This window comes from Podarcis melisellensis (genome assembly GCF_964234715.1).
Source record: "Podarcis melisellensis genome assembly, chromosome: 7".
Taxonomy (NCBI): domain Eukaryota; kingdom Metazoa; phylum Chordata; class Lepidosauria; order Squamata; family Lacertidae; genus Podarcis; species Podarcis melisellensis.
This window is the reverse complement of record NC_138539.1, coordinates 20,005,537-20,012,561: the sequence shown is the minus strand read 5'-3', so window position 1 is coordinate 20,012,561 and position 7,025 is coordinate 20,005,537. Positions and strand designations below refer to the sequence as shown.

Genomic DNA, 7,025 nt, shown 5'->3' with positions numbered 1-7,025 from the left:
CAGCACAGAGGTTCTGCACAAAAGTGCATTTACTCTTGGAAGTGTGCCGTGTTTATGGGCAGGCCCCATACTTCAATCCAAAGAGCTAATTCATTAATAGAAACCTTCAGGAAGATATGGCAAAAGGCAGCTTGACCTATATGACTGCAGAGCTCTCTTAAAGCTATATGGTTGTATGACTCAATAGGTCTCTCTTGGGTTCTATCCCATATGTTACCACAATAGAGATTCTCTTCCCTACTCCGCCCGTATATAAATATGGTGTTTAATTAAATAATAATAATAATAATAGTAGTAGTAGTAGTAAGATGGTGTTTAATTGAATATATTTAATTAAGACTATGTCAAATCCACTATATATATATATTGCTAGATCTGTCTATTGTATTGTCCTTTTAGCTGTAAAACTAATACTACATGGCATTCACTAGCCAAATCCTGTTTTTCTTAAAGGTTTGTTCATGTGTTGTTGTTTTTGCACAAAAACCTTGCTTCTCCCTAGTTAAAATTTCCATCTGCGGCTTCAGTTTTAGAAGCCAGGAGATGAATAGTCAAACTGTAATTCGAAGGCTTCTGACTTAAAGAGCTTGCTTGAGCCAAGACTGGCACACAGTCCTCCCAGACTGTGGAGAAGTTTTAGCTAAAACACCTTCAGGTTTGGTTATTTTATGGGGTTTGAGAAGAGTTTGGGTTTATGTAGTCAACCCATCATCGACAAGCAGCTACAGATTTCAGAGATTCGGCAGAGTAGGAATAGAAAACTGGCCATGTGCTGCTGTTAGCTTGAAAACAAACACAGCAGCTGGAGTCTGTTTCCAATGGTGACTGGTGGCCGTTGGGACTGGTAGGGAGGCAGGAAGACCAATAGAAGGTATGACCATTCTCAGGCTTCAGGGAATTGGCTCCCCCCTGCCCCCGGGGCAGTAGATAAACAGAACAAAGGAAAAACGAGTCTTCTTACCAGTTAGAAACTTTAATGATCACAGCGAGAGAACAAAGAGACCATTTCCTAGGAATGGCAGTGCTCCCAATTCAGAGTTTCACCCACTTCCTCCTTAATCACCCAGGTCACAACTGCATCTTGTAACCTGAGTTCGTAATCTCTGTGCTTTCTGTTCTGCCACCTTAATCAGCTCTTTTGGTGGAGGAATGCTTTCCAGAGACAATGAATCTGTTAACTCTCTCTCTCCCAGTGCTTCTTCTCCTAGCTGTTCCCCATCCAGTGTTTCCCAGCTTCTGCCTTCTGAACTATGCCCTTCTTCAAACCAAATCTATACTTGTCCTCCTGCTCCTGGGAAGATTCAGGATCCTGATCAGGAGCAGTGGGAGGCTCCCACCATTCCTCCTCAGTGCAGCCCTCCTCAGCACTGTCCCTGACAGCCAGTGACAGGCAAAGCCAACTTATCCTAGTTTTGCCCCCATCCTCCTCCCTGTCTAGAGTTACCTTGGAATTCCACCTCAACACAGTTATGGGAAAAAACACACACCCTCTTTTGAGTTGTGTTGTTTTACACATCAGGACAGATAACAATCATCTGTTCCTTAGCAGGTCTTAAAATTACAGTAGGTAAATACAACATCTGATGAACAACAACCCATGACATATTACACCGTATGGGGCTTTATTTCACCCGGGTCAAAGACTCACTTTGCCACACCCCCACACACATTTGCATACAGGCTCAATGGTGTCCCTCTGGAGGCTTCACCAGAGGCAAAATCCCGGCTAGCTCACCCGTAGTTATGGTTCTTCCACCCCTTCATGTGCTGCAGCTGACTTAATCCATGAAATGTTGTGCCACTATAAATCTAGTCTGCCGCCAGACTCTGCTGTTTTTCCTTTCCCTTTGTCGGGACTTTCTAGGATCTGGATAGCCCTGCGGAGTCACTTGACACTAGTCAGGCTGGGCCTATGGAGCTGAGTCTGCTCTGTTCCTGCTGGAGAACTAGAGTGCTAGTGGTGCAGAACTTACAGGGCCAGCCCTGCCCATAGGCACTGTGGACATTTCCCTTTTTAAAAGGGAAATTCCCTTATTCCGAATAGGATTCCTCGCAAGAAAAGGGAAAAGTTGACAGCTATGACTGTGGAGGGGACGCAGGTGGCGCTGTGGGTTAAAGCCTCAGCGTCTAGGACTTGCCGATCGAAAGGTCGGTGGTTCGAATCCCTGCGGCGGGGTGCGCTCCCGCTGCTCGGTCCCAGCGCCTGCCAACCTAGCAGTTCGAAAGCACCTCCGGGTGCAAGTAGATAAATAGGGACCGCTTACCAGCGGGAAGGTAAACGGCGTTTCCGTGTGCGGCTCTGGCTTGCCAGAGCAGCGATGTCACGCTGGCCACGTGACCCGGAAGTGTCTTCGGACAGCGCTGGCCCCTGGCCTCTTGAGTGAGATGGGCGCACAACCCCAGAGTCTGGCAAGACTGGCCCGTACGGGCAGGGGTACCTTTACCTTTACCTTTATGACTGTGGAGCAGGCAGGGAGTGGTGGCAAGGTACTGAAGTACAGAGTGCCACACTGCCTGTCCTGAGTCTTCTAAGATTCAGCTACCCACCCAGGCAGTTTCTGTGCTTTGAAGGGGTGGCAGTCATCTTGTCCTTTGCCTCAGGCAACAAAATTTCTTGGGCCAACCCTGAGAACTTAAAGCTTCCATCTGTTCTTCGGCCTCTCATGTCAGTCTGTTTCGAAATCTCCTACGTCATAGTTCTCCTTGTTCTGGGGTAGAGAGTGGGGGCGGGGAGTCACATGACATCATTTATGCTCCAAGCCATCTTTTGCAGGACTCTTCAGGCCTGCGGGAATGGTGGATGAAATAAAAGGAAAGCTAACTGAATTTTGGTTAAATGACTAGTTTACTTTCCAGTCTGCGACAACATTCCCTAAAACATCGCTGCCTTCCTTGCTCATGTCCTTCAGTTTGACAGAATGTTTTGCACAAGTAACGGATTTTAAGTTTTTGGCCACAAATCGACTTACACTAACACATTAACCTCCTTGTCCCAAAGCAGAGCTTGCAGGTGTTCCTTAGTATATGTTTGGAATGCATGGCCTTGAATTTTACAAGGGTTTGTTGCCAACTTTTTAAATAGAATCAAGCTTGCTTGCAAGTCTGTTTCAGGTATGTGCTCTAACAAAATCATCTCCTGGCTGAAAATTGTTGGTTCCCCCACCCCTCTGAAGATGGAATTCATTTTCTCTTGCAAAGCTGCCTAGGTTAAGTGGTCACTGGCCAGGGCCTAGACTCCAATTTGATCTTGAATAGTGCTGGGTTTTTTTTAAAATCCCCCAGTGAAGCTGGTCCTTATCCATATGGCCAGAATTCAGTGGTAGAATGCATGGTTTGCATTCATGATGTCTCAGACTCAACCTCTGGCCTCTCTAGTTAAAGGATTTCCAGTACAAAGGATGGGAAGCAGGTTACGTGTGTGTGTGTGTGTGTGTGTGTGTGTGTGTGTGAGAGAGAGAGAGAGAGAGAGAGAGAGAGAGAGAGAGAGAGACTGAGCTCTAGAACTTTTGTGTCTCATGTACCTAGCAATGCCCCATTTGGAAGGAATTTTCTGGAATCCTAGAAAAGCAACTTCCAATCAATGAAACCAGTTCAAATGGTTTGAAGATAAAATGCCTACTTATCTTTTGCAGTTATCCCTGACCATTATAACTGCCTGGTGTGTGATTTACAGTGCTGTCTTACTCACAAGGGCCATTGAGTGTGATGGGACTATGTGCGCAAGATTGCAGTCTTGAATTCACTCCCTCTATTTGACCCTGCTAAAAATAAAAGTCCAAAACTCTCAAAACCTGTGTGTAACTGGGATGACCCTTAATCACAGTGGAGTTTGCAGTAGTTGTGTTTCTCTGTTGAGCAAATGTGTGCAAATTTCAGGTCTAATGTAGAGTGCAGAAGCTCCCAATAACTTTAAACGCATGAACAGCACATACTAGAATGTCTCTGAAAAGTCGCTCTGGTGCCAGGATGTGGTCATTTGTGATCTCAGCATGTATTCAGGCACTCTCCAGAACAGTTAACTGCTCTTAAATCTCCTGAAAAGGTCACTGTACTGATTTTATTAGCCACTGTGTAAGTATCACATTTTTTAAAAAAATACAGCATTGTGTGAATAAAACCACAGGTTGCTCACACACCTTTCCTTTTCTTCCCTCCTTATATTTTAAATAAGGTTCACTGGGAAGAGATGGAGAGTTCAGAAATAATACCAGTACTCCCCCACCCCCCAATTTCTCTACTCAGTCTTGGCAGCATCAACTGCAAGATGACTACAAGTTTTGAGAGCCATGAATTGCATGGACTCCGTCTGGTTCTCTGGGAAAAGAGCCTTCATATGGAAGTGGTTAATTAATGAAGTCACAACCTGGTTCCTTTTTCCATTGAGGAAGAAACCTATGCCAGTGCTATATTGTCCATGCCAAATACAGTCTCTCTCAAACTTTCAAACTGGTGTGTACAACCAAGGCTCAGTAAAACAAAGTCCATATTGTGACATTTTGTGGTGGTGTCATAAACCCTACCGATCATAGATAAATGGTGTAAAATCTGTAGATAAATAATTAAGGATCAATCCTATGCACACCTACCGGAGAGTAAGTTCAACTGAACTCATTGGGCTTAGTTCTGAGTTGACACGTTTAAGCTCGCATACCATGCCAAAGTTTTGTTTTTTAAACCCCATAGCTACTTAGCCCTAAGCACAGGTTGTCCACCTCACATTTAAAACCTAGATGAAATTGTGTGAAGGAAATGTCACACCACCCACATGAATACTACAGAAAACACCACTGATGCATCTGCAGCAATTATGCCTAAAGTGTGGAACAGCCCTAAAACCTAGTAGCAATGTGATCCACTGAATCTGGTTACCTCATTGACAGTTCAAATCTTACCTGAAGGCTGATTCTGTGGTGGTGGTGGTGGGAATCCTTTATTAAACTGTAATAATTGCTTGGTGAGGTGCACGTTGCCATAACCACAGGCTCCGTTCCCTATTTAACTTGGCACTGCAAAAGTGGGTGCCCAGCTGAAGGCTTCACCACCTCAATATTACACTGGAGGGAAAAATAAATAGGAAAAGCTTGAAACATGCTCGTGTGAATCAGCCTTCTTGCTTCTTGCAGTTACCATGGATTTTTATACGAGTATGTGTGTGAAACAGTGCGAAGGATTCCAGAAAGTATAAGGACAACGAAAGATGCTTCTAAGTTTGAACAATTTACCACAGCAGTTACTACCCAGTGCATATGGATCACTATGGAGGTTTGGTGGGTTTTGGAATGGGGCGTGGAAGTTATAATAAAAATTTTCCCAATCATGCATCCTATTTTGTGATGTATTATATGAGGAAGACTGAAATATATGTGTGCAAGATTATGCAGTGGGCATTACTGCACCATTAAAAAAGTTTGGGAGGAATCATGTGCTCACTGCATGTGTAATAGACAGCAAAAAGTTAGGTTAAGGAGCCTGAGATTTTACAATGGGACTTAAATGCCTATGCGAGATGTTGATGAAAACACATGTGCGAGTTTCTTCCAAGTATGAAATCACTGCTTTTTCACATAACTTGCTATGGAATCAGTTAAAACGCTGGAAATCCTGTACTTTTGTGGCACAGGTTTTACTTGCCAACCAGGATCAAGGAATACGGAAGGATAAAGAATCACAGCGGGGGTACATATGTATGTGTCAAAAAGTACCAGTATGAACATCTATACAGTAGGCTTTGATGTGAGGACACCGTGAAAGGGTGATAAGACAACTGTGCTCTGTCATAATTAGTTATGTAGGTCCATATATCTGCATACAATGGGCGGGTGGACATGGGTGGAGATGGTAGCCTCTACAATGCTCCATCATCAGGACTACCGTGTGGCAATGAGGGCAGCAAAATAGGCTGCCTCTGTTGCATCCTTGAACTCTCCAGCAGGGGCAAACTTTGGCAATATTGTGCCCTGGGCAAGGACAAAATTTGTCATCTTCCTCCCTTTCTCCTTCTGTTCTGTGCATGCTCTCAAGTCATAGTTTTGCACCCCATTGGGTTGGTGCCTTGTGCAGGGGGAGCACAGCTCTCCAGGGAGGTCTGGAGATAGTTTTCTGTGGAGGAAAGCCCTGAAGATCCACCGCGATACGTTTTGCACAGCACTTTGGAGGATAAAGTCACATGCCTTCCAAACAACCTTGATGTACCTCTCCTGTATGCCATTTCCCACTACTTCTATACTACATGACTTTGGGTGTGTCTTGTATTTGGGCTTACTACTGTGTCTTGGGCTTACTACTACGGTTTGCTGTTTCCGTGATTCTCGTGAGCCCTTCCGTGTCCATCTTGGGGTGAAGAAAGATGGGAGATAAATAATACACATGTGTACAAAAGAAAAGACAGTTAAGAGTGAGCACCAGAGGCAAAAAGCCCCAAAGGTTAAAAGAAAAAAGTCTGTGCTGCTTTTGGGGGGGCGGGAAAAAATATTTTCCACGTAGTAAATTAAATTAATTTCACATAGCAAATTAAATTAAGCATTTCCCCCCTCTCCCTCTTCTCTCCCTTTCCCTTGCATATCTTTTTATTTTTCCTATCTCAGGACTTTGTTATAGCAATCCAATAAGAAATACGGAATAAAATAATATGTAATAAAGGGGTGGGGGTGGGAAACAGCTATTACTTCATGTTGTAAGATCTAATTCACTGGGCGGTCTCTTGTGAATGTGCTTTTCCTTTATGAGGTAATGTGGCGTGTTTTGTCTTTTACACTGTAAACCTGAGGGAAGGGAATAGATATCCCCCCCTTTTTTTAAACTATCTGTACATAAGCGGCAAGCAGCTAAATAAAACGATTTCTAAATCCCTGGATTGAAAGCCGCGTATAAACGACACCCTTCACCCAGGTCGTCCGCCTCAGCGAACTGGAGACCGAGAGCGAAAGGCGCTTTTAAGGCCAACCTGAGACGAAGAAGGTCGCTCGCTTTCCCCGCCCTCCGCGAGCGAATCCCGCCCCTAGCTCCCCCCAACCAATCAGGCTCGG

At 44.5% G+C, this 7,025-nt stretch overlaps 1 long non-coding RNA gene across 3 annotated transcripts; it reads right to left on the bottom strand.

Moving 5' to 3' along the window:
• Positions 1–2,459: 2,459 nt before the first annotated feature.
• LOC309374233 lies at positions 2,460–6,935 on the bottom strand. 3 transcript variants are annotated; one of them, XR_014170429.1, is made up of 3 exons: positions 6,263–6,935; positions 4,893–5,054; positions 2,460–2,785 (listed from the first exon to the last, which is right to left on the bottom strand). It is a non-coding gene; the product is annotated as an uncharacterized lncRNA (long non-coding RNA). The 3 variants fall into 3 exon arrangements; XR_014170430.1 differs by having other exon boundaries at positions 6,666–6,935; XR_014170431.1 differs by lacking the exon at positions 6,263–6,935 and adding an exon at positions 5,703–6,118.
• Positions 6,936–7,025: the final 90 nt, after the last annotated feature.